Source organism: Rattus norvegicus, chromosome 14 (genome assembly GCF_036323735.1).
Source record: "Rattus norvegicus strain BN/NHsdMcwi chromosome 14, GRCr8, whole genome shotgun sequence".
NCBI lineage: Eukaryota > Metazoa > Chordata > Mammalia > Rodentia > Muridae > Rattus > Rattus norvegicus.
This window is the reverse complement of record NC_086032.1, coordinates 16,415,983-16,443,834: the sequence shown is the minus strand read 5'-3', so window position 1 is coordinate 16,443,834 and position 27,852 is coordinate 16,415,983. Positions and strand designations below refer to the sequence as shown.

Genomic DNA, 27,852 nt, shown 5'->3' with positions numbered 1-27,852 from the left:
GAGTCTCACTAATAATCCTCACAGCTGTAAGACACTCCTGCCAAAGGAAGCCACCCAGGAGGCCACCCAGGCGCGGTAGGTTGTGGGCAAGGCGCCCAATGCATGCAGACGATTCCCAACCCAGAAACTGCCCGCTGCCGGCTCCAGGCTCAGAGTAGAAAAGCGTGGTTCGATTTCAGATGTTCTTGTGCTGTTGGGGGAAAGGTCACTTTTAACCCTTGCGGCCAAGAGGCCAGCCAACAGGACAACCCTGGGTTTCAAAAGTTGACACAGGTTGTACCGCGGGGGTTCTGCTTGCTTGTTAGACACCTAGCATTGCTTTGTCATGAGCGCTTTGATGGAGGCTCTCCTTCCTTCGCAGCCCCTTCCTGCTCTTAGATGCTGCTGAGAAGCTGGTACAGCAAGAGAGGTACCAGTTGGGAGAGTTTGAGGCACTAGGTGGGGGGGTATGATGAAAAAATTACATTGTATGCATTTATAAAATTCCCTAATAATTAATTTGAAATATATTTTTAACTTTTGTTTATGTTTTTTGAGACGGGGTTTCTCTGTGTAGCCCTGGCTGTCCTGGAACTCACTCTGTAGACCAGGTTGGCCTGCCTCTGCCTCCAGAGCACTGGGATTAAAGCACTTCCCAGAAACAGAGGAGCCTGGGGCAAAAGGCTCAGGAGCTGTTAGCCTGGGCAACCTATCCCAAAATGAAAACAAAACTGCCAGAGTGTAGCATGGTGATAGAGTGCTCGTCTGCCATTCGACAGGCTCTAGAGGTCTAACCCCTTGTTCTAGGGAGGCAGAGAAGGATGTTTGTATTAGCAAAACCCAAGATGGAATTCTTGGACCAGAATCCAGTACAACCTTAAATATAACCACTCCCATGTTGCTTATCAGCCAGGGACTATGATATGATTACAGGGTTGGGAAGAATTTTGGTAATTACTGGAAAGGAATAAAAATTGAGCAAAGCATTCAACTGTGCTACAATAACAAGTAAGAAATATAGAGGGCTGGAGAGGTGGCTCAGTGGTTAGGCGCACTAACTGCTCTTCCAGAGGTCCTGAGTTCAATTCCCAGCAACCACATGGTGGCTCACAACCCTCTGTAATGGGATCTGATGCCCTCTTCTGGTGTGTCTGAATACAGTGACAGTGTACTCACAATACATAAAATAAATAATTAAATCTTTTTAAAAAAAGAAAGAAATATAGAAGCAGTTATTTCTGTTGCAGCCATCTAATTCAGTTTACATAAACCAACTTATGCCAACATATGCCAGAGGACAATGACTAACCCGAACCCTACCGATCAGGTTTCCCTTCCACAGAACGTTGTGAGAACAGGCACATCTTCCACGACGTGCTTAGAGAAGCACATTAAGTAGCCAGCCTGAAGAAAGAAACTGGGTTGCTAGACTGGGAAGCCCCAGGAGAATTGAAAAGAGTGGCCTCCAGGTTTCAAAGCCTTGGACTCACTCCCACCTGACTCCACTGTATTCTCTTCCTGCCTAGCAAGAGACAGCCTTGTGCCATCCCACAACGTCCAGGGTGGGCAGCTTGTGATCAATAGTTCCTGACTGTAACACACCCCCTTCGCAAGACCGACCTGACAGTCGCCCCCAAATCCCACTGGCATTCTACAGTGTTCTCAGAGCCCCAGGTCCACAGGCCACATCAGCCCCCACTCAACCCCCTCACCCACAGCATGACCTCTTTAACATATTCTGTGGCTAACAACACTGATGTGCAGAGACGGGGGGGGGGGGGTGCATCTCCCAGCGTACAGCACGTAAAAGCCCGGGTTGTATTGTATTCCCACAGTGCTTTGCCATTCACAGGACCCAGATTTCAGGTGTACAGCACTGGCATCTGGCCAGTCTGGCTCTGCTGCTGCTCCCTTACTATGTCCCACGAGATTGATTAACCTCCCCTTGCTCCATCAAGTTGTTCCGAGTATTACATGATATGCTACCTGCACATCCTTTAACAGAGTAGCTAGCACCTAAAGATCTCTCCATAAGCATCCAAACGCAAGGGGTAAGAAGAGAGTCCAGAAAGGCTTGAGAATTGGTGGCGCTCAACAAAAGACTTGGAAGAAAGCAGCAAATGAATAAAGCCTCGTCGTGGCTACTCCATGTTTTGTACGGCTAAGAGCTAGTTAGGGATTCGCCCTTGGCTCTGCTATTTACAGGCCGTATGACTTTGGGAAATGTATTTCATCACGACGCTACAGTGCCTTCACCTGGAAAATAACGATTTTAATGAAATTGATTTTATGTGGCGAAGATGAGGATCAAGTGAGTTCCTACAGGAAAAGCATTCCGAATGGGACCAAGAGGGAGGCCAGACAGGCGTCAGCATCGTCTCTGACATCACCGCCGTCATCCGCACCGGCATTGGTAGTCTGCCATCCATGTAGTTAATGATTCTGTCATCGATGGGTCTCGGCCTCTCTACTTTCCCCCGATTCCTGCTGCGTTTTAGTGGACCCAGATCGATCTGCGGGGCCTAGAATCGTGAATGTCTCTATTCATGTTATAAAGCAAGGACAAAATCAATTACAACACACGGTTAGAAACATCGCGGTGACAGCGCGTCACCAGGTCGAAATTCTAAGTGCTGAGAAGCCGCACCAGGTGACTGGTAGCCGGACAACAAATAAACGGAGAACCAGATATTATCCAGCAGCTCGACACGCCCTCCCATCCTCTTCTTTGTTCTCCCTTAGAGCTCCAGGGCTAAAAGGCTAAGAATTAAACGCTATGTACTCAATGCGGGTCCTGGGTCCGGCGTGTAACGGTGACGCGCAATCGTTACTGTCAAGTCATTCAGGGCTAAGGCAGAAAGGGGTGGAATTAACCTCCCTCTGCTAGCCTAGCAAATACAGGGGTTTCAAAAGTAGAGAATGTTAATAAAAGCTTAAAGATTCCCTTTCAATCCTCCCTCTGAAAACCGTGGAAGAGCTAAGGGACCAAGAGTGGAGTCTCATGCGTCTGGCATCGCTGTTCTCTGGCTCCCTGAAAGAGCACAGTTGTGATTGTGCCCTGGGTCATTGCTTCTCAGCTCCCTCGGTGACTAAGAGGAAAGTGTGTCCCGTGGGAAACACCTCCGGTGATTTCTGACCTCCTAACTGCACCCACAGCTTTCCTCTGAAATTTGACCTTGACTCCTTAGGCTAGCTGATGTTTTCAAGAGCTGCCGGCAGCAAGAAGATGTCAGGGAGGACTTTGAAGTTTTAAATAATTGGCAAAATTTAATTTCAACAATAGTAACAACAGGGGAAGCTGTAAGTCATCACCCTTTCTCCGTGACAAAGCAGGGAACTTTTTAGACTAAGACAACTTGTTTTCAACACTCTCTCCCTGTCTCAGGAGTCAACCCAAAATCTCCTTACCCATGAGATTGTCCCTCTCTTGTGTACCTTAACTGAGACACTCTGTGGTGCACTGGGGAGCAGGCTGGGGCCACAGCCACACCTACACTCATTCAGTTCAGCCTCAGTGCCATCGCCACCAAGGGCTGCCATACCCAGACCTACTCTTATCTCGGTTCCTCTACAACAAAAGATTTTATCTGTGGGGTAGCAGGACCATTCTCATTTATGGGAACTGGGCTGGTTCTGAAAGAATTTATAGGCTCAAAGTAAGACTGAGTCTAAATCAGACCTGTTTGACCTTAGATTAAACTAGCGTGTGGTAGAGAAAGCCGCAGCAGCGGTCATCACCAGAAAAGAATCTGTTTCTTTCTAACTTGGCAAACCTCATTTTGAAATTGCCCGAGATTCCCACTCACCCAGGAAAACGTCTGGGATTGTGGCCCTTCTCTAGAGAGCTGGGTTGAATGCTGGTACCATGAACATCTCCTGTCCCACCATGCTACTTTTGCTAATCAGCCATAAGCAGGTGGAGAAAGGAGCTGGGATTAGAAATGAGTGTTCTTTGAGGTTTGGGGCTCTGTGTTTCCACAGCAACCTCATACCTGGAGAAAATCAGCATTGTGATAAAGCCCAGCATGTCTGTCTCCATAACAACAAACTCATGGCAAGTTGGCTGAGATTCCTCCCGTCTTCCTCAGCAGCAGTGACCATGGTAACGATGCTACTGACTACACGCCTTCACTTTCCAAACAGACAAATGTCTACCTTTGAATTCCTTTGATAGATGCCTTAGGCCAGGCTCCCCAGTTGCAGAGTTGAGATTACAGTTTGTGTGCAGGTGATTTATTAAGGAAGAGCTCCCAGGGAAACGAGACGGGGAAAAAACAATGGGACAAGAGGTGGGAGAGCAAGGTGGTAGGGCCATCCCGTACAGTCCTGCAGGAGGGCAGCTTCCGCTCAGTCTAATGGAAGACATTACATTTCAAAGTTGCCTCTTCTCAGAGTTGCCAATAACATAAGAATGGAGTTCCACAGACTTTTATTGTCTTACCATTGGAGAAGTTGAAATTCTGGGAGCCGGGGAAATTGGAGAAAGGCTACAAGGACGAGCTTGGAAAGTGAAAGTCTAAACTAGGCATTTCACAAAAAACCAGTGGAAGGGATTTCAAGGTGGAGACGGTGGCGAAAGAATAATACCACCCATGTAAGGATGGAAAAGGAAAAACACCTACAACAAGTCGTGAACCAAATTGGCTGGTCCTTTTATCTGGGACTTCTGAGCCCCCAAAGCTATAGAGTTAAATGTTTGTCCCTTATGCCACACACTCTGTACTTTTTTTGTTGTTATCTGACAAAGACTGGCTTAAATGCTAAAATCAGTACAACAGAGGAGAAAAGTGTGGAGTTACAGCCATGTTTGAATGGAGTTGGAAGAGCTCCAGATAAAAATCTGAATTCTTCCCAAATTAACGCACAACTCCTATCAAAACCCTTGTAAGACTTTTGCAGTTGTAAACAAGATTACCGTCAAATTTCTATGCAGACAAGGGAATTATAACCACCAATACAGTTTTACAGAATAAAAACTCTTCATGTAGGAAAAGTCAATCTACATGATTTTCTGTGTTGTACAGATAGACAGATGGACAGAACAGAGCACCGAGCCAGCAGACATGACTAGACATTCTTAGAAAGGTCCAAAGCAATTTAACAGAGGAAAGACATCCTTGGCCACAAATGGTACTCAAACAATTAAACACTTAAAACCAAGCAAATAAAGTGTAACACAAGCTTCATGATTTTTTTTTACAAAAAAATAAACCATGGTCTTAAATGGGAATCATAAAAACTACAAAACATTTTAGGCAAAATACAAGAGAAAGTTCTTGAAAATAAAAGACTAGGAAAAAAGTTCTTATACTCTCAGCCAAAAACAATTTATAAAAAAGAAGCTTTAATGAATCATAGTTCATCAAAATTTCAACCCTCACCTTCAGATTGATTATTGCTAAGAACATAAAACACGGGCTGCAGGGATTGTGCTGTGGTTACGAGCACTGGTTGTTCTTTTAAAAGATCCAGGTTTAAGTCCCAGAGCCCATATGGTGGCTCACAGTTGTCAGTAGCCACAGTCCCAAGGGATCTTATGTCCTTTTCTGGCCCCCATGGGCACTGCACACACATGGTACACAGACATACAGCAGGCAAAACATCCATACACATGAAATATATTTTTAGAAACATTTTAAGAAAATGAAAATTGGGAGAAAATACTTACGAACAGCATATCTGTGTAGAATTTGGTTTTTCAAAACCCACTTTTAATAAGAGATCTTAAGTGCTTCAAGCCCCCTTACAGCCTACCAACCAAAGGCAGAGGAGAAAGATAGCTAATAGGACAATGGGGCTATGGACTTATTTAGAAGTAGTTCTTTGGGGCGATTCCAATCTTTGTTGTCAGGATATCAGTAGTCCACTCTAAAACACCAAATAGGAATCAGTAACAGCAGTCCAGTCCAATCGGTGCACACTGAACGTGAATCGGCCACAGTGTCTCCATCCAGAAAAAACCGCAAGGCTCTGAAGAATCTGCACAAGTCTGAAGAAGTGGCAAGAAGCAACCAAATACCGCGAGAAGCTCTTTGACGCAGTTCTCTCTACAAACTCACGACAAGTGAAGACCAGAGAAGCTTTGCAAGGTGAAACAACGCAAAAGCGAGGTTACTCCTGGGCTACAGTTATACTCTTTTTAAACATCACGTGCTCTCACGTGTCTGCCTCAGCGAAATATTCTCTTGTAAGAGAGCTTCCAGAAAAACATCACATGGGGTTGGGGATTTAGCTCAGTGGTAGGGCGCTTGCCTAGGAAACGCAAGGCCCTGGGTTCGGTCCCCAGCTCCGGAAAAAAAAAAGAACCAAAAAAAAAAAAAAAAAAAAAAAAATCACGTGATGCAACTGAGCCCCCCAAAGAAAGCAGAAATTTCCACTTCATCCCCGAGAAAGGTCTAGGGCACACGACACTTGTAGTTTGTGAATAAACAACTCAGTTATAAATAACACAGACAAAGGGTGTGGGTTGACATTTCGACAAATGATGTGTGCAGGCATAAGTAAATGGATATAATAACGTCTGAAATCTAACCGTGAGGAAAATACAAAGACCTGTTAGAATGGCTAAAAATTAAAAAGAATAGTAGACCCAGGCATGGCGGTGCACGCTTTAACCCCAGCACTTGGGAGGCAGAGGCAGGAAGCCCTCAGTGAGTCTGAGGCCACCATGGTCTACACAGGCAGCTCCCGAATAATCAGGACTACAAGGAGACGCCTTGTCCAAAAGTAAAAATAAATAAATGAACAGTGAAACATGAAATAAACTGTCCAAAATAAGTCCCAAATAGCAGTGATTATAATCAACTGATATCAAACTCTTAGATTAGATGATGTCATTGAACTGTGTTTACAGATAATACCTCTGGCGGGAAATACATGAGTTTTCCCCTTTCTCATTCTTTGCATGGTAACTGGGAGACCCTACAAGTCAATTCGATGTTGAGAACTGTTACTAGGAGACAGCATCGAACCCAGACGTCCATCCAGTCACTTCAGACACTAGGGTCTCAGGATGCTCACACTGAAGTCCAGCTTCAAAACTTGGAGTTCCAGTGGGGTGCGGTAGTCAATGCCAGCCGTTGGCAGGCTGAAGCAGGAAGGCCATAAATTTGAGAGCAGGCTGAGGAATCAGGAAGATCTTGTCTCAAAAAGTGGGGGGAGGACAGAGGGAGAAAGGGAGAGGAAGAGAAAGTGAGAGATGAGGGAGGGATATCGGTATCCTGTAGTACAGCTCACGGGGGCGGGGGGCAGTTTACTTACATCTGCTTATTTGTTACAAAGGCCACAGGGGAGAACAGCCGAATGGAGAGACACTGGTCACACTGTGGAGAGAAGAGATAGCAGAGCATCTGTGCAGGCTCCAGTGCACCCCTAACCTCCCAACACCTTGACACTCACCGAACAGCATGCCCTCCGAGCCTGTCGCTTGGAGGCTTTCATGGAAACTTCGTTACTTAACTACGCCCGATTACATCATCAGCATTGGTTACTAATTGATAATCAGCACGTCCTCACCTCACATTTATATAGGACTTTATGTAAGCAGCAAAGATAAGTAGATAAAATAGATGGCAGATAGATAGATAGATAGATAGATAGATAGATAGATAGATAGATAGATAAGTGGTGGTTTGAGTGGCAGTGTGTGACCTTGTTGGATAAAGTGTGTCACTGTAGGGGTGGGCTTTGTGACTCTTCTAACTGCCTAGAAGACAGTAGTGTTCTCCTATTTGCTTTCAGAACAAGATATAGAACTCTCAGCTTCTCCAGCACCCTGCCTAACTGGATGCAACTACACTTCCTGCCTTGATGATAATGGACTGAGCCTCTGAACCTGTAAGCCAGCCCCAACTAAATGTCATTTACAAGAGTTGCCTTGGTCACGGTGTCTCTTCACAGCAATGAAACCCTAAGACAGATGGACAGATAAAATAGATACAGATAAATAGATGATAATAAATTTGAACTTTTACAAAGAATATGCCTCAGTATTTCTACTCCTAAGTTTACACACTGACAACAGGCTGTTTCTGCTCTCAGTTACCCAACTTTGTACAGAACAGATTTCAAGCTGCGCGTAGCCTTAAGCGATTTCATTTTATAAGGCAACAGTTTTGACTTGAGTTACTCCATTTTGAGTATAAATGACAAGAAAATATGACTCATTAACTACTACCTGTCAGCACACCAGGAGGCACAAATTCATGGTTTATTTATAACCATAATTAATAACACCTGTGAATATACCAAACATAAGAAAAAGCCAGACATAGATCTTATCAATCACACTGATGCAACCTCGTCGCCTGGGAGACGTGGCAAACACACTGACCTGTCACCCAGTCACTCATCACAAGCCTTGCCAGTGAGGGGCCTTTGCCTCTGTCCCCAAGCCTCAAACCAACCACAGACCCTGCTGCCCTGACACTCAGCCAGCTCCAGACTGACGCCTGAAACGCCTGCCACTGCAATTGCAACTCTGTGCTTGGGCAGTGCTGTGTCCCTGGGTAGGACTTCCTATCTGTCCTCCAGACTTTCCCTGGTGCCACAATTCCATAGCACACATACATGTAGATAACGTGTGATCAGAGAGTTAGTAGTTAGTAATTACAGTTTGGACAACACCCCAGTGATCAAGTATACCAAGCAGGAATGGGAGTACTTGATAAGTACAGACCAACTAGACTGACGTACTTTGTGAATTTATGACGTTACCCAATAGATTCTTACACTGGGGAAGGACACAAACATGTCCATCTATGCATCTGACAGAGCATGCACACAACACGGATGACAGAAACCCTTGCCGTGACCACTTTCCTGACATGGACACACATTCATGGCAGCACTGTTTGGAAGAACAAAAATAACCTGAACACTTGGCATAGAAGGATGTCTTCAAGTGGCAGAACAGTTTGTAGCAGTGAAGATAACTAGTAAAGAGGTTACTCTGGCGTGGCTGAATCTGTGAAAGCTTAAGTAATAAAAACAAGTCCTGGAAGCTTATATATACTCTGAAGTTTAAGAGCAGGTAATACTGTATTCTCCTGACATACATGTGCACAAATATGCATGTTTATGTGTACACAGCACCTATACTTACCATATATGCTTACTGTATGTAAGGACATAGATACCACATCTATTTGCTATATACCTATATCAGATACACTTATCATGGAATACATATACATTTAGAAAAATTGTTTTTAAAGCAACACAACAACAAACACAAAGTTTAGGCAGAATTCGCCTAAGCAGGATAGCAGAGGATGAGGTGAGTATGCAGATAAACAATTATTGCTGTCTTGAAGCCAGGACACATTCTTGAGACAAGATAGATAGATAGATAGATGGAGGGATGGATGGATGGACAGACGGATGGACAGACAGACAGATAGACAGATAGATGGATGGATACATAGATAGATATAGGGATATACTGTCGCTGTCCTCAGACACACCAGAAGAGGGCATCGAGTCCCATTACAGATGGATATGAACCAGCATGTGGCTGCTGGGAATTGAACTCAGGACCTCTGGAAGAGCAGTCAGTGTTCTTAACTGCATCTCTCCAGTCCGCTTTCTAAGTTCTTAAGCTGGGTCATGAGTTAAAATTCAAAAGAAAAGCTGTGCTGGCTGAGATAGAGAAGAAGATAAATGCTGGAAATGAGTAAGAAATTAAATACATCTAATTTGATGCTCAAGTTTCTAAAAGATCGGGTAAGCTGTTAAAGTACCACGCGGCCTGAACGGATGACCATGAGCCAGTATATGTTTAATAATATGGGCTTTGAAGTCAGGAAAAACTGAAGTTTTAAACTCATATTTTTGTCCTTGTTCACTCCTGCTGTACCATATACTAGGCGTGAGTCTTACAAGCAACAAACACTTCTCCCTCACTCTTCTAGAGCCCGGCAAGTGCCTGGTGAGGCGCATCAGCTCCTCGAGGATTGCATTTTCTCATTACGACCTCATTTCTTAGAAGGTCTTTTACAAGAACACTAATCCCATTGATGGGTCCCCACACCATGACCCTGCGAAAGCCCCACACCTTATTACTGTCATATTGGAAACTAAGTTTCAACATATGACCTGGGGAGAGGGAGACACAGACACTCATACCATCTGAGAGCCTAAGTGAGACGGGGAGGGAAACAGAACTCTCATTTCTAATTAATAGGTACATAAACTCAAACCTGTAATAACACATACACAAGAATGCCCATGCTGTAGCCCACTGAGGGGAGAGATGGGGAGGGAGGCAGGGGGTAGGGAGAGAGGGGGAGGGGCAGGAGAGGGTAGGAAGAGAGGGGGAGGGAGGCAGGGGGTAGGGAGAGAGGGGGAGGCAGATGGGAATCGGGAAAGGGAAAAGGAGAGGGGAGAGAGAAAGATGGGGGTGGATCGGTAACAATGTATAATATCACCGATTCAGCAAGAATAGTAGCCAATGTGCTAAAGTCGGAATGTGGTAAAGTCGGAAACAAAGACTCACACTGTGAATTAAACAGAGGCAGGAATTACATACCGCACCCCAAACTGTGAGTCTGGGGCTTTCTCCCAGACGGCTTTCCTCCAGCCTTGTTACCTTCTAGCCTTGGGAAAGGAGGTGCTAACAGCTCTGGACAAGGCACTTGGGTATAAGAAGCAAATCCCCACTCCCCTGGAAGTTGCCAGAGAAACACAGCTTCTCTGAGGGATCACACTGGGCTGACAGCACTAATCTAGCAAAGATTTGTAAGACACCTCTCAACTTCAGAGAATGTTGTTACCTCCTGAGGCCCTGGTTCCTCATCTCTAAGAAGCTTATAACTCTGATCTGTCTCTGATTGTGTGACCATGGTAATGGTTTAAATGTGTCCTAAAAATACAAATACTGATTGGCTTTCTTTTTTACATCAGAAAAAAATAATCTTGGCACTCAACATGACTGGTAAAATCATGTTAGATAGAAAGTCTTGTCTTATTTTAAATAAATAAGGAAATAAGTAGTCCCTGGCTTAAGTAGAAAATCAGGACAAGAACCAATAATCTTCCTGGAACCAAACAAGAGTGGAAGTTCTACGTGTTAAAACTAGTGAGGTTTACTTAAATAGTACTTAGAGAAAATTCTCTATATTTGACTATATTGAAGAAGAAAAGATAACATTTGAAAAGTAAATTAAAAAATATCCAATACTAAGCCACTACCCAAAGACTATACATGGACTGACCCTGGGCTCCAACCTCTTAGGTAGCAATGAATAGCCTAGTGAGAGCACCAATGGAAGGGGAAGCCCTTGGTCCTGCCAAGACTGAACCCCCAGTGAACGTGATTGTTGGGGGGAGGGTGGTAATGGGGGGAGGATGGGGAGGGGAAGCCCATATAGAAGGGGAGGAGGAGGGGTTAGGGGGATGTTGGCCCGGAAACCAGGAAGGGGAATAATAATCAAAATGTAAATAAGAAATACTCAAGTTAATAAAGAAAAAAAATCCAATAAAAAATAATGAAAACAGAAAAAAAGAAGAAAGAGAAATTATTCCTCCTCCTTAGCTTCCTTCCATTCTTTGCTTCCCGAAACAATTTAGCCCTAACTGTGTTTGGATGAACTCAAACAACTGGACATCCTCACCGAAGGAGAGTGGCTCTGACCATCCACAGCTGTGGAGGCCAGCTTAGCCAGGAAGAACTGGAGTCCATACCACCACCATCACGGCCTAGGGAGTCAGGCAGGAACGAGAGGAAGGCGACCTCATGGTGAGGCAGCCAAGCAGGATGGTCAGAATAAGAGTGCCAGGAGAGTATCCACCCCCTGGGAGCGCTTGGTGGTCAGGGCTTAGAAATCAGCAATACATAGAGAATTAAACAAAGAGTATCCTGAAAGTCTTAAAAGTCCTATAAACTCATAAAAATTAGCTAAAATGTTTAAGGACCCATTTGTTTGTATGTTTACTCACTGATTTATTTTGTGATGCCAGGAAGCAAAGTCGAGCCTTGCACACACAGACTACTGACTTACAGAACACACACAGACTACTGACTTACAGAACACACACAGACTACTTACTTACAGAACACACACAGACTACTGACTTACAGAACACACACAGACTACTGACTTACAGAACACACACAGACTACTGACTTACAGAACACACACAGACTACTGACTTACAGAACACACACAGACGACTGACTTACAGACATTGTCTTTCCTGCCACTTGTTGTGACAATCTTTTATGTCACATATTTAAATCTTACAGTTTTCTTCATGTAACTCCTGGGCTTTCCTTCCAAAACATGTTTCTAAGTATTGTGTGGATTTTCCCATTTATAAAAATGCTATGTTCCTTAACTCATTGCTCATTACCCGTCTTTTTTTTTTAAGAGTTATTTATTTATTTATTTGATGTATATGAGTACGCTGCTGTCCTTGACACACCAGGTGAGGGCATCGGATCTCATTACAGATGGTTGTGAGCCACCATGTGGTTGCTGGGGATTGAACTCATGACCTTTGGAAGAGCAGCCAGTGTTCTTAACCATTGAGCCATCTCTCCAGCCCGCTCATTACCCTTCTTTAAAAGTTATTTTTAAGTTGGGGCTCAGATTGCAGCCCAGGGTGGCCTTGAATTTATAGCCATCCCCCTGCTTCAGTGTCCTGAATCCTAGAATTTATAAATGAATCTTATATCAGTTACTTAACCAAGCCTTCTCATTAATTTTTGGTGTTTTTATGTACTAATGTCTTATATTTCCTAAATATAAAATCCTATCATCACTTTATGTTGTTGTTTTCTTGTTTTTCTACCACGGATGCCAATTACTGCAATTTTAAGATTTAATTTACTTTAAATAATGTGCATGCATTCTATGTGCTTGAGTGCCGGTGCCTACAGAAGCCAGAGGTACCAGAATCTCTTGCAGCTAGAATTATGGCTGTAAGCCTCCGGATGTGACTGCTGAGAGCTTAACTCAGGTCCTCGAGTGGAGCAGGAAGCACTCTTAGCAACTAAGCCACTTTTCCAGCCCCCCTTTTTATTGTTTTTATGGTCTCCATAGCACCTAGAATTTCCAATAAATAGTAAATGAATACATATATTAAATAAATACATTTTCATGTGTCTACAATAAAAAATATTTGATAAGGTATTACTATTGGGTTGGTGAAACATTTTTATATTTTTGTTACTATATTTTCTATATTATTTCTATATTTTTACTAATACTTTTTTCTCCTGTATTAGCAAATAAAGCTTGCCTAAGATTTGTCTCTTCTTCAATATCTAGATAATAGGGTGTTCTATAGATCCCCAATGGCAGACCCCAGGGGGTCCTCCTGCTTGGTAGTGTCTCCCTCTTCCATGCATCCTCTGCTACCTGCTGGAGAAAGGGATTTGCTATTCTCTCTGAGCCAACGCTACTGTAGATGTCCTCACGACTGTACCATGTTGCTTGGAAATGTTTCTGTGAGTGGCCAGCCCAGAAGTGAACTTCTGCACAGTCTTTCTTCCCACGGATGCTGCTCCTGGGCTCTCTCGGGGACCCCCCTTCCCCCCCCATGCTTATCACTGTGAGATGTTTTGTCTGTTTTGCTTTGTTGATTATAGTGTTTCACTATTTAGCCCAGGATATCCTGGAACTTCTAATCATCCTGCCTCAGTCTCCTGAGTGCTGGGGTTACGGGCCAACACATTCTCTTATTCTTTATTTAGTTACTTACTTTATATCTCAATCGCAGCTTCCCCTCCCTCCTGTTCCCCAAGTTGCTCCCTCTCACGTCCCCCATCCTCCCCTCCCTTTCTTCTCAGAGGAGGGGCCACCTCTCATGGATATCAACCAGCCTTGGCTTATCAAGTTGCAGTAGGACTAGGCACACCTTCTTTTGAGTCTCAACAACGCAGCCCAATTAGGGGAAAGGAATTCTAAGGCAGGCAACGGAGTCAGAGACAGCTATGCTCCACTTGTTAGGGATCCTACAAGTTGTACATGTTACATATGTGTACATATGTACGTGTGTTCTTTGGTTGGTGGTCCAGTGTCTGTGGACCCCTTTGGGCCCAGGTTAATCGATTCTGTAGGTTTTCTTGTGATATCCTTGACCCCTTTGGCTCCTGCAATTCTTCCTCCCTGTCTTCCACAAGATTCCCTGAACTCTGCCTGATGTGGGTCTCAGCTTCGGTTTCCATCAGATGCTGGGTGAGGCCTAGATATGCCAGGTTCCTGTCTGCAAGTATGACAGAACGTCATTAGTGCTGTCAGGGGTGGGTGCTCTCTCAGGGCATGGGTCTCACGTTGGGACAGGCATTGGATGGCCGGTCTCTCAATTTCTGCTCTATCTTTACCCCTGCACATTTTGTAGGCAGGACAAATTGTGGGTTGAAGGTTTTGTGGCTAGGTTGGTGTCCTCATCCCTCCATTGGACGTCTTGCGTGGTTACAGGAGATGGCCGTTTCAGGTTCCATATCTCCTATTGCTAGGAGTCTTAGCTAGGGCCAGCTTCATAGGTTCTGGGAAATTTCTCTTGTTCTAGGCTTCTAGTTCATCTCAGAGATGCACACAACCCACCACCACCACCACCATCACCACCATCACCACCACCACCACCGCCACCACCATCACCGCCACCACCATCACCACCACCACCACCACCACCATCACTACCACCACCACCACCATCATCACTACCACCACCACCACCATCACCACCATCACCATCACCACCACCACCACCACCACCATCACCACCACCACCACCACCATCACCACCACCACCATCACCATCACCACCACCACCATCACCACCACCACCACCACCATCACCACCACCACCACCATCACCACCACCACCATCACCACCACCACCACCACCATCACCACCACCACCACCACCACCACCACCACCATCACCACCACCACCACCATCACCACCATCACCACCACCACCACCCCCAATCCTAGTTCTCTCTCCTATTAGACTTAGTATACCCAGTTTTATGTTGAGGTCCTTGATCCACTTGGACTTGAGTTTTGTGTCTGGTAATAAATATGGACCTATTTGCTTTCCTCTACAGACAGGCATCCAGTTAGACCAGCACCATTTGTTGAAGATGATTCCTTTTTTCCATTGTACGGTCTTGACATTTTTGTCAAAAATCAAGCGTCTTTAGGTACGTGGGTTTGTTTCTGCTTCTTTGATTTGATTCCATTGATCAACCTGTCTGTCTTTATGCCAATAATGTGCGGTTTTTATTACTCTCTCTGTAGTACAGCTTGAGACTAGGGATGGTGATACCCCCAGAAGTTCTTTTACTGTAGAGTATTGTCTTAGCTATCCTGAGTTGTTTTATTTTTCCATATGAAGTTGAGTATTGTGGTCTATTTTGAATGATGGTTCTTAAATGTTTTGACCTCCCTTCTGTCCCATCATCCGTCAGAGGTAGCGGGAAAGAAATGATATAGAGGAAATGCATCCGTTAAGAAATCATTCTTTGGAGAAAATCTTATCTATGTTGTCAGGAAATCAGCAGCTCAGCCCACAGGAGTCGGCAGAAGCAGCTCGATCCATTTGCAAACACTCAATGGATACATCAGCAGTACGGTTTGGTAGAGTCAGGATAGCAACACGAGTTAGCAGCGGTGGCACCATCTAGCAGAGACAGCCAGGCTTCAGCCTTGGTACAAGTCAGCAGAAGGGACCAGGGCCAACAGGAACACCAGGAAAAGTTCTCTGCTATGTCTCTCTCAGTGAAGTGAAGATCAGAGAAGACTCAAGACCAACAGGCATTGTACAGCTATGTAAGCAAGCCAAGCTCAAGCCCTCAGTGTCCATGGAGTCCTTTTAACACTCCCTCCAAACATCACAAGTCTCCCATGAGTCTGGCCTCAGCATGTGTCTGCCTTCAGCACACGAGTCTGTCTCAGCTGACACCCCTCTGCCGATCAGTCCAAGCAACAAGAAACCAACCATATCACCAGAAGACTTTTGGTGTTTCCTCTATGAAGTCCTGACAACTGTAACTCAACTACACAATGTAAAGTGGGACAACTTATGTGTGTCACTAGCAAAGAATCCTTCATCACGTGTCTTTTATGTGTTTGTTTTAGTAGAACATCCTCTTTCCTGTATCTGATTCAGCAAAATGTCCCTTCGGGACTCTGCCTTAGCCTTTCACTTGTGTCTACTTCAGTAAAACACTTCTTTACATGTTTGCCCAAACAAAACACTCTCTAACACAGCTGGCTTTCCAAAGAATGCTTAAATTTCTACTTCAATTGTTCTTTCAAGGGTGAGACTTTTTTTTAGAGATTTATTTTTATTTTATGTGTATGAGATTTGTGCGTGTGTGTGTGTGTGTGTGTGTGTGTGTGTGTGTGTGTGTACGCACGAACTGTTTACAGTGCTCACAAAAGTAAGGAGAAGCCACTGGATCCCCTAGAACTAGGGTTACAGATGGCTGTGAACTGCCATGTGAGAGCTGGGTCATCTGCAAGGGCAGCCAGTACTCTTAACCTCTGAGCCATTGCTCCAGCACAGAAAGATAAATATGACTTGAAGCTCACTCATTATAGCATTCAACTTTATTATTTTTCTTGTGTTGCGACTGTTTTTCTTAAAATGAGCTTCGAGATCTTTTGACAACCTATTTTCCTTAGTGCTAATAAAAATACTTAAAGCTATACATCTTTCTTTGGGCATGAATAGCTGTTTCAAAGTACATCGTCTCTTGGTGTAAAATACTCTTTTATTGCTTCCTACAGACTATCTAGGCATATATACCATGTGCTATATAAAGAAATTTCGCTGTCCTATCCTTCTCTATTCTTACTGAATTTTAATTCTAGAATGTGACCGGCAGCATCTCTGCCATTTAAAAGCTTAAGCTTTTCTCTGAGATTGAGAACATTGAGTTTTATAAATTATCCAAATGTAAATGAAAAAGAATGCTTTTGGTTCCAAATGTGAATTTTTGAATCACACTGACAGTATTTAAAGTAGCATTCAGCTCTTCTGGTGCTCAATTTGCCTGCTAAATCTTTTCAGTTACACGAGAAAGACATTGAAGTCTCCCATTGCTATATATCTTGATCAGTCAAATCTCCCTTGGTTGGAGGAGGAATCACAATTTTCAACAGTGGCTGGAGATGACTAATCAAGACCTGAAGAGAGGTCAATTGTTCCATCATCTGGGAAAAGAGCATACGTGTTGAGGGTCTATAGACTATCCAGAATGTTCTAGAAACCAGGAAGAGGCCAAGATAGATAGGAGGATTGAGAGAGAAGAGTGGGTTGACTAATGTATCCAAGGCATGTGAGACCTGCTAGTAAGGCAGTGAGGACTTCAGCTTTAACTCTCAGCTGTGACCCATGTGCCCAGTGAGAACTTCTGAACCCTTCATATCCTGTGGGGAAGGGGGTCTCTTAGAGCTCATCTCTTTTGACTTGAGGTAAAGATGCAAATGTCCTGCCACTCCCCTTTGGGTGAAACTGGGACTTAAAATACTGCTGTCTCCTCAAACTTCCTCCACTCTGGGTCCTTTCAATCTTCAATGTAAATAAATGAGTCTGCAAACCATTGACCTGGGAAGTCCTGATCAACACCTGAGAGTTTGGTAGCTACATTGCTTCATCCTAAACTTTTATTGTAATACCTGTTATGGTTAACTGTGGTTGCCAACTTAGTAAGACTGGAGATGCCTACAAGGTTTAGCAACCACAGATGTCTACCTGTGGGGCCATTTCAAATGACAACTAGCACCTGAGGTGTAGGGACAGCACCTGAGGGGAAGAGCCACCTTAAACATGAACAGTGCTTACTGTTCCAAAGCCTAGGGACCCAGATGGAACAAAGGCAGAAGAGGAAGCTTGCTTGCCTGGTCTGAGTCGGCCCCTCTCTGATTCCTGGATGCCATGAGGTAGGCAGTGCTCCTGGGCCATGCCCTTCCGCCATGATATTTCTGCTTGGCCAATAGGCCCAAAAGCGATGGAGCCAGCTGTCTAGGGGCAGAAATCTTTAAACAACGAGCACAATAAACCTCTCCTCCTTTTACATTGCTGTTTTCTGGTATGTATCACAGCAATGGAGACCGAACATAATAGCCTGTAAAAAAACAAGTCTAGGGCTTGAAACATGGCATCGAACCCAAACTCCCTTGCAGTGTATCAATCCATGGTCGTGGAGCGTTAGTGATATCTTCAATTAATGAGTGCTTGCCATGAACTTTGTGAATAATTAGCATTAGTTATCATGTTTGATCATTAGTATGAATTATGGGAAAAAGAGAGAGAAGCAGACTAGGAAGTTATTGTAATTATCCCGCTCTATTCACGAGGAAAACGAGTCTTCCCTATCAAGCCTCAGCCGGTGCCAAAGCTATATCTTGAACCCAAGTTCTTAAGTCCTCCAAATTAGTTTTCCCCTGGTTACTACTATTTAAATAAGAACATATTACCACTACATGAGACAGTAAGTCACCATGGCTCTGTTTATATGTGGCCAGCTTTGTTATAAACGTAACTACCTTCCCAAGTTCTCATAGGTTGAAGTATTGCTGGTCTGATAAAACTAAGAGTGACTCTGAGCCTATCAATAGTCTATGCAAAATTGTTATCAGGATGTAAATGGAATGAAAGGAGGGAGAGAGAGGGGGAAGGACAGAGGGAGGGAGGGAGGGAGGGAGGGAGGGAGAGAGGGAGGCTGGCTAAAGCAAGGAAGATGAGCCGTATTTTTCTGGAAAGAGGTTTATAGTCAGACAGAGCATCTTGGCAGTTTTCTCTTCTGTCCGCATGGATAATGATTCTCCCCAAGGGTTTGACAGACTCCCACGACTCTCAGGAAAGTTACAGAAGAACTCTTGGCAACATCTATTTCTTCAATTCTGTATCTCCTGTTACATGGAGTGTTAACTGTGCCCTGAGACACAGAGCCCTCCAAACTTTGCCAGCTCCACCTGAGGCGTAAACACTGCTCTCCTGGAGCAGCCTGTGCATCGCTACTGTGCCCCGGTCAGGTGAGTGGTGGGACAAAGGGAGTTTTTCTCTACTACTCCACACTGGCAGCATGGCCTCGCTTCACCACGACGCAGCTGTTCTAGTGTCCCACCCTGGGCCATAGCACCCTCTAACTTTGTACGTCTATCTTGCTTCTCTGCAGCCCACCTTCCAGACAAACAATAGAGGAAGTCAAACACCTTGCTTTAAATTTTCCTTGGTTTCCCACTTGAACAAGAACAGTGTCTTCACTCCTCAATACAACATTCAAAGACTGCATGAACCGATCACCCTTTAAATTCTGCAAACGCATCTTACCTGCACCTTACCCAGGCCCAGGTTCCCAAGCTCTCCCTCTCCTTTGTCCCTTGAGATACCAAACTGGTCTCTGGCCCTACATTTGCTGCTAAGTGTGGCTGGAGTTCTCCACCTCAACTAGTCCACCCCACTCCAGCTCTACCTGCTTCTCTCACTTCCCAGTCCCCACTCCAGTGTGGTGACTCAGAGAGGCACTGTGCACCCAACCCAACTAGAGCTGCCCGTCCACGCCAGGTACTTCCTCGGAATACTTTAACATCCCCAATACTTCTCCCCATTACCTCCGTCCCACTTTGAATGGCTTTCTTCTCCCCTAGAATATAAGCTCTTGTGGGTAGGACTCCGATCCATCAAGGTGCCTGTATCCTACCATCTCCTGAATGCTGGCACAGTGGCTGCCCACAGGAAGCACTCGATAAGTATATAATTGCCATTCCCTTCTGGATGAGGTCCAGCCTTCTCATGCACTCAGGTGCAGGGCCATCTGGGGTTGGCAGGGCCTTTGGGTTCAGCTCCTGCTTCTTAACCTCTCCCAGGATGCAATTGGGAAGACGTGTGAGGTGATGCTGATGATAAGCCTCCAAAGAATCAACCCCTCCCCCCCAAAAAGTGGTTTATACCAAACACAATCCAAGTACCAAGGAGGGAGGTAAGAGAAGAGGGAGGGAGGTAAGAGAAGAGGGAGGGAGGGAGGGAGGGAGGGAAATGCCCTCGGAGGTGCCAGGCTTGCATGTGTCAGGAAGATAAAGAACATCAGAACTAAGTGCATTTCTGATGGTGGGGAATTTGTTGACTTCCTCCCCCACCCCCTTTTGGAGTCTCCCAAACCTTAAGTATAATGTTCCTGAGGTGACAGGAAATCAATAAATGCTTACTTAGCACATGAATGGAAGATCTCAGTGTTTACTAGGGAGAAAGGAGTTGAGAGAAAGGTAGTGCAAGTCAAGGTAAACGGCTGGTGCCTACCCGTACGAAGTCAAGAATATCTCATTGGAGGTCGTCGGAGGACCCATCTGTGCCAGAGCCAGGATCAGAATCGACCATCAGGCCTTCACAACTGATTAGAAGGAGTGGGAAGCTTTCCCTATGAGGAGGGCACATTAGCTTACAAATGCATCCATGCGTAGACAGAGGGAGATGGTGCCCAGCTCACTGAAGCTGCTGGCTTCTTTCAGGGCAAAGGTCATTCTCAAGCATGCAGCAGAGCACACTTAATGTGACAGCCAGGTGAGAAGCGCAATTGTCTCTTCTGACCTCGCCTCCTCCACGGGCAGAGCTGGCTGCTGGGATGGGCTGTGAGGATGAGGTAAACTGAAGAGGGGCCAGAGGGAATGCCTGTTCAGATGGTCAGTTCCCGCTCTGCTGTGCTGTCTGAGCAGCGCTCTCCTCTGGGCACATCAACAGTGCTTACCTCCCCATGGATGGGCAGCACGGACTGAGCAGCAGTAGATTTTCAGCTTAAAGGAAAGGAGACAAGTTGTAAAGCCTTTAAAAATGGTCAGTCTTTGTAGCATCCCTTTAACCAAACACTCCAAGCTCCGTATTTTATGAATGAGAAAACCACGGCATAAAGAAACTAAATGGCCAGGGTTACACAGCAAAGCCAGGGTTCAAAATACAGAGACCTGCCACTAAGCCCTAAGCTATTAACCAGTGCCATTCCAGTTCAAGGTGAGAACTTTCTGACCCAGAGTCAGTCTCTAAATGAGTTTTTTTTTTTTAATGCATTGTTAGCCCTATAGAAAATGCCAGATACATAGAAAACTAGATCAAATGGGTATAGTAGGCCATCCTATGCCCAGATCTCAGCTTTTACAATTATCAAATGCCAGTCTCGCTTTGTCCAGAACTCAGTTCTCAACAATGATTATGTTCACACAGGCCCCCAAGTACCGCGTCATTTTGGAATCATTTAAGGTTTATTTTTATTATCAAGTGTTTGCCCGTATGTATTTCTAGGTACCACTCGTGTACCTGGTTCCCACAGAGGCCAGAAGAGGGTATTAAATTCCCTTGGAACTGGAGTTACAGATGGTTGCGTGCTGCCATGCGGGTGCTGCGAACCAAACCCAGGTCGTCTGCAAGAGCAGCCGGTGAGCTCAACTGCTGAGCCAGCTCTCTGGGCCCTAGAATCATTTCCTAACTGTAGGATAGCAAATAGTTTAGATAATAATAATAACAGCTTTAATGAGATGTAACTTAACAGGCCATATAAATCACCCATTTTGCATATAGAGATTCGATGGGATGTATTTATAGTCACATAACCATCACCACACTCAGTTTTAGAACATTAGCTATTAACCGTCATCATGGCCCTCCATCGCCAGCTCCCAACCCTTGGCAAACACTCTTTTACTTTGTTTCTGTGGTTTACTTACTCTGAACACCTCATCTAAATGGAATCGCACGGTGACCTGTGGCCCTCTGTGACTGGCTTCTTTCATCGGTCATGTTCTGTTTGTAGCACACACCAATCAGTACCACACTTGCTTTTGCTGTTGAATTTTTTTTTTTTACGTGTACAGGCGTTTTGTCATATGCCCATGCACCCCATTCATACTCGGTTCCCTCCGAGGGATTGAATCTCGGGGGACTGGGGTTACCAATGGTTGTTCTGAGCTGCCATGTGGGTGCTGGGAATCAAACCCGAGTCGTCTGGAACAGCAGCCAGTGCACTTAAGCACGGACCTTGTCTCCAGCTCCATGAATACCTCATTTTCTGTAACGGCTGAGTGGCACTCCACCCATTTACTGTGTTTCCCACGTGTACTCTAAAGGAGGAGAGACCTTGCCTGCTTGCTTCGCACTGCACCCTGGGTACTAGAAGAGTCATTGGGCGTCTGATTGGTTAGTTCTCACACTGTAGCGTTCTTTCTCGACTTTACAAAACTGCTGGTAAGACACTCTGTCAATTAAATTGTCAATTTAATAATTAGCTCTGTCAAATAAGGTCCGTTTGCTCAGGACAGCGCCTGAAGCACAGACCCAGTCTTTTGGGTGTTATTCCTCACCTCTGCATACTCAGAAATGACATGCATGGTGATCCTCTAAATGTCCAACCCCTACAGACTGAAACGTTGTCCGAGCACTTAAACAGCGCTTACACGGGGAGACTAGTTTTACTGGGATGTTTGTTTTAGCATACGAAAATGAGGGAAAACATGTATTGCATTACGATCACAAACCTGACTTTTTTTTTTTTAATACTTAAGAAAGAGGATGCAATGAAAGGAATCAAAATGCTCTCGGGATGGGGTGGTCCAAGTGAAGAGCATTTACAGTTTTTCTTTCTTCTACCCGTCCCTGAGGTATTCGAATTGCAACGAACACGGTAACTCCTAATGGCGGCGTCGGTGGCAGGGGGCGGGGAACACCTGTATGTTCAGAAAGGAATTCCAGTGTCCCATGGAAAAGCCAGCCCGCCATATTTTACCTCCTCTATGATAGGCACAGTTAATTACCCGGCCCTGAGCAGGTTCCACTGTTGCTGAGCCGAGCAGTGCTTTGATCTGCTTGGCCCCTCAGCTTCGATTCCCCACCGCACCGAATTCACCTCGGTTCAGTACGGTTCATCCTCCATCCTGCTTTGGCCACTCCTGAAATCTATACGGGCGGAACAAGAGCCAGTTTGTCTGTTACGTATCCCTTCTTTGCTTGTTTTAGTTGGGCTTTAGGTGTCTGCTAGTTATTATTTTTTGGTTGGCCTTTTGTTTTTGGAGAAAGACGCTCTCCGTGAAACTCAGACTATCCTCAAACTTGCATACTTCCTCCCCAGGGCTAGGATTGGAAGCACTGTGGTGACCGGAATGAGAATGGCCCCCATGGGCTCCTATGTTCGAATATTTGGTTCCCAGTTGGTGGACCGTTTAAGAATTAAAAGGTGTGACCTTGTTACAGGAGGTGGGACACTTGCAGCGGCGGTAAAGGCTTTAAAAGTCCACACCAGGCTCAGTGTCCTTCTCTGCCTGCAACTTCCAGAACAGGTGTCAGCACTCAGCTACTGCCTGCCCCAGTGCCATGACTGCCCACAGGCCCCCTTCCTCCTACTCTGTCCTCTCCACCATAATGTTCCTGGAATCACTCTCCGGAACAGTAAGCAAGCCTCCAATCAAATGCTTCCTTTTATACCTTATCGTGGCTTTCACCACACCAAAAGAACAGTAAGAAGGCATGCATTATCCCAGCGACATATTCTTGAAAATACTGTATCTTTGCAAACCTAATCCAAGAAATACAGAGAAATACGAAATACAGTGTAACAGAAATGCCTAATTAAAATTTAAAGCCACTCCATGACCATGCATTCTTGGTGTTGGTTCATGTCACTATTACATAGTGGACAATAAAAGTCCTCACTCAGGGCTGGTCTCTCAGCCAGGAGACTCTTAAGCTTTAAGTGCCAGATAGAAAAAAAAAGGAAAGTAATCCTGTGTAGATTTCTGTAGTGAGAAACATTGTGGCACCCTCTGCTGTCAGGAAGCAAAATCTGAGGTTCCCCGTAGAACTTTTGTTTTCCTACAAATTCCTCCAGCAACCCTGACCCAGAGGCTGGCAGTTATGTTACCAGATGGAGAAGAAAAGGTTTAGAGCAGGCAAGACACAACAGCAAGAGAAAAACACTGAAAGGCGGGTCTAGTGTAGTGTGTGTAAAACAGGGAGAAAGGAAAGAGGCAGCTGGGTCAAGACTCTCTAGTCAGCAGATTGCACAGCATCCAAACGCAGCCACTGCCGTCTAAGCCCTCACAGGAGCAACACTTCACAAACAACCCCTGAAACAGAGAGGTCAGGTATAATGTCCAAGGTCACACAGCAGAGCCAAGAGGCAAGCTCTAGCCCTGTCCCAGAGCTTGTCTTTTTAGCCACGTTTGTTCCACTTCGGAACAGTTGCCTAGGACTGCTACTGGCAGAGGGCAATCTTCATTAAATACATTGACATTTCCTCCTAGTTATCCTTAATCTCATCTAAAAGGAAACCGATTGCCAGGAAAATTTGCTTCATCCTAGGCAAAGAAATCAAGAAATCACTTCGGTCCCTTGCCCACAATTTAGTCTCTCTGAAATTGAAAGTTTTCTTTTCTCTTCTAAATTTAAGGACAAATTAATTCTTTAGAGATAAATTTATTGTGAGATCAAAATGTTTTTACAATAACCCCCAAAACCACGCCCTTCAGCACTGTCTCATGGTAGTTGGCGTTTGTTTTCCAGAGCTGACCACACTCAAAGACATGAGCTTCGCTTGTAACAGAAGGGTGGGCCTGGGTGTGTGAGGTGGACGTGCTTTCTTCATGACAGATGCAAACGTTAGTTCCCCTCCTCCTCAGTGGAAAGGTCTGTGTGAGGGCAAAAGGGAGCTGGGGAACTCTAGGCTGCAGGCTACATACACAGTAGGATAAAACTCCTCATAATGGTGGAAGAAGGAAGGCCTATTCTGCATCCCTTGACAGACAGAACAAGGCCCAGTGCGCTCAATGCTGTTTACCCTGCCTGATTTCCCTTGTTCAGACTCCAAGTGATAACAGAAGTACTTTCCTAAACCCTGTTGTAGTTAGAGAAATTTTTACAGTTCACTACAGTCACAACAAGAGACACCCCAATGCTATGAAGGTAGAAGCCTTAATGCCTATAAGGACCTAGTTTGTGACAGACAGTCCCCAGTGTCCCATACTTTATCCTACTCAGCATTCACCAGACAATCCCATGGAGTCTGGATGCCAGGTCAGTTTAGCTTATCCTAAGGAGAAGCTATTCTTTTCATCCTCCCTAACTTATCTTCAGAAGGACCGTGTTAGGGTCCTTGATAATCGGAGTTGTCCTCTGTTCTTGCTTCAGTTAACCAAATCAAAAAGGCCTGTCCCTATTTAGTGGAATACATTTTTCATCTTCCTTGGCTTGTCCATTCATCTCCATCTCTGAGGAAGAAGTTACTTGATTGGTGAAATCTGGGGAAAAGATCATGACAGGAATATGGACTGGGACATTTTGAGCATCAATGCTTTCCACAGGAGGCCGCAATATTTAGGATTCGCTGCTTCCCTTCCCAGGAGATGGGCCCCATGGACAGAAGCCTGGTCGATAATGCCTGGGGAAATTCAATTTAGAGTAAAGAAGTACACACAACCAGATACCTGGCACGTATCCGGTGCAAAATACATTCTGTGAAATTGAATAAAGGTATCTATTGGGCAGATTCCAGCAGGATTTAATTGACCCTTGTATTTCTACCTTGAGAAAGTTGTGGTAGCATTCAGTTTCAACCATTATGTTCTAGAAATAAACATTTCTGAGGGAAAATTTTTCCAAGAGATTCTGTCCGTGCACGTGCATACACACGTGTGCCCATACTCTTACAGAGAGTGAAAACTTGAGAACAAATTACCCTGGCATCTCATGCAAATTCAAGATTCTTCTACTTATAAAGCAAGTAAGAAGGCTAAGGAGAGACGTTCAAGTCAATAAAGCCAGAATTGAACAAGAGACAAACCCAGGAGTATTATGAAGATACAAGTACAGTTAGAGACAGGTCTGAACAGTTTCACAGCTGTGGTTGGGGTAACCTAGGAGAAATGGATGGATTCTTAAGAACCTACAATCTAGCAAGACTGAAAGCAGGAAGAATAGAAGGCTGAAAGAGACCAAAAGCAAGGAAATTAAACCAATAATGTAAAAACTCCCATCAGACTACAGAAACAGCACAGCAGGCAAGGGTTCCTGCAGTACTGGACAGAGGCCCAGTGGGTTCCTAACATCTTCATCAGAGAGTTCAGAATTACCTGTAACCCCAGCTCCAGGGTGGGAGCCAATGCCTGGCCGCAGCAGGTAACTCTCTTCACATGCAGATCCCCACACACAGATAGATACATACTACATATAATTTTAAAAAGAAACAAGAAACTCCCATCAAAGAAAAATGGCTTCCCAGCAGAAGTCTACCAAGTATTTGAGAATTAACACCAGTCCTTCTATGGTCTTCTGAAGGGGGCGGGGAGATGACCATGGTAATCGTAGCAGTGATTTTATGCCCCTGCCCCACGCTAGCCGATACAGCTCCCAAATAAAAGACACAAAAACCTGGAATTTCTATTAATAAGCTGTAAGCCTAGACCGGGCTAAGTCCCAGTCACGGGCTCTGTGGTATTTGCTAGCTGAGTCTTGCTCTGTTTGTTCTGCTCCGTGTGTGTCCTCGGGGCGATTTTCTCTTGGTCATGGGCTCATGGTCCATCCTGCTTCACGATGACCTCCTTTTTCTCATACACCTTTAATCCCAGCACTTGGGAAGCAGAGGTAAGCGGGTCTCTGAGTTCGAAGCCAGCCTGGTCTACAGAGTGAGTTCTGGGGAGGCCAGAGTTATACAGAGAATAACTGTCACGACAAAGAAAAATAGTTTTCCTTTGCATGATTATCAGAACATTTTGTAAAGATGGTTGCTGATTGTTTATTCAAACTGTTTGGATAAGAAAGGGAAGACCCCTTTTTCCGTCTCCTCATGGTCCCTACTCCATCTCAAGTCCCACCTTTCTCTCTCTCCTGCCCAGTTACAGGCTCTAGCCCTTTACTGTCCAATCAGAGAATACTGGGGAGCATTCTCTACAATACTCTGGACAGCACACTGCCCATATCCAGACGGCACCTGATCTTAGGGCCACAGAACTCAGTGTCCAAATACACAGTGCACAAGACCAACCCCACCACTTATCACCCCATTTACAAGGTCATCATTATGGCAATATCAATGCCAGCAAAACCAAAGGAAAAATGACAGGCCAATGCTACCGATGAGCACGGGTAATAAATATGCCACCCTTAATAAAAAGCACCCGGTTGATATCATATGGTAAGAAGTTAAAAGTGCTTCCTGTAGGGTCAGGAACAAGAGGAGGATGACTGGTCTCACCTCTCTTTTTTCCCCCCAACAGAATACTGGGAGATTTAGCAACAGCAAAGAAAGAATAAGATTTCCGTTCTAATTAGGGTTACTACTGCTGTGCTGAAACACCATGGCCAAAGCAACTTGGGGAAGAAAAGGGTAAATATTTGGCTTACACTTCGAAATCACTGAAGAAGACAGGTCAGGAACTAAAGCAGGCAGGAGCTGACACAGAAGACATGGAGGGTGCTGCTTACTGGCTTGCTCACTTCAGCTCGCTCAGCCCGCTTTCTTATAGCACTCAGGACTACGATACGGGGATGGCACCTCCCACAATGGGCTGGGCCCTCCCCACCCATCACATATGAAAATTCTCCACAGGCCTGCCTGCAGCTTTGTGTAAAGTTGACATAAAACTAGCCAACTGACACGTAACTTGTCAGCGTGACACACCAGCACATCACCAGTAAGCAACAACCTTCCCCTTCTTGCTCGTCAACAAGATCACATTAATTTTTTTAAAAAAATATCACAATATAAAAAAGCATCTTAAAAACTTAAAAAGTCCCACAGCCTTATAATTTCAAACACCTTAGAAATCGTCTCTTTAGAAATATCTTCTTAAAAGTCTCTTTTAAGTCTCTGTCAAATTCCAAAATCTTTTTTTTTAAGTTTTAAGTCTCTAAACTGTGAGCTCCTATAAAATCAAAACAGAA

The 27,852-nt window shown here is 44.8% G+C and overlaps 2 long non-coding RNA genes across 2 annotated transcripts in view; one reads left to right on the top strand and one right to left on the bottom strand.

Moving 5' to 3' along the window:
• Nucleotides 1-7,958, top strand: part of LOC134481723 (uncharacterized) — a 53,859-nt gene extending 45,901 nt beyond the window's left edge. The window contains exon 3 of the long non-coding RNA XR_010057473.1: nt 7,720-7,958. This is a non-coding gene — a long non-coding RNA (uncharacterized LOC134481723). The remainder of the gene's footprint in view (nt 1-7,719) is intronic.
• LOC102546535 (uncharacterized) lies at nt 2,231-27,852 on the bottom strand. Its single transcript, XR_005493171.2, has 4 exons — nt 21,651-27,852; nt 20,236-20,726; nt 3,786-7,301; nt 2,231-2,519 (listed from the first exon to the last, which is right to left on the bottom strand). It is a non-coding gene; the product is annotated as an uncharacterized LOC102546535 (long non-coding RNA).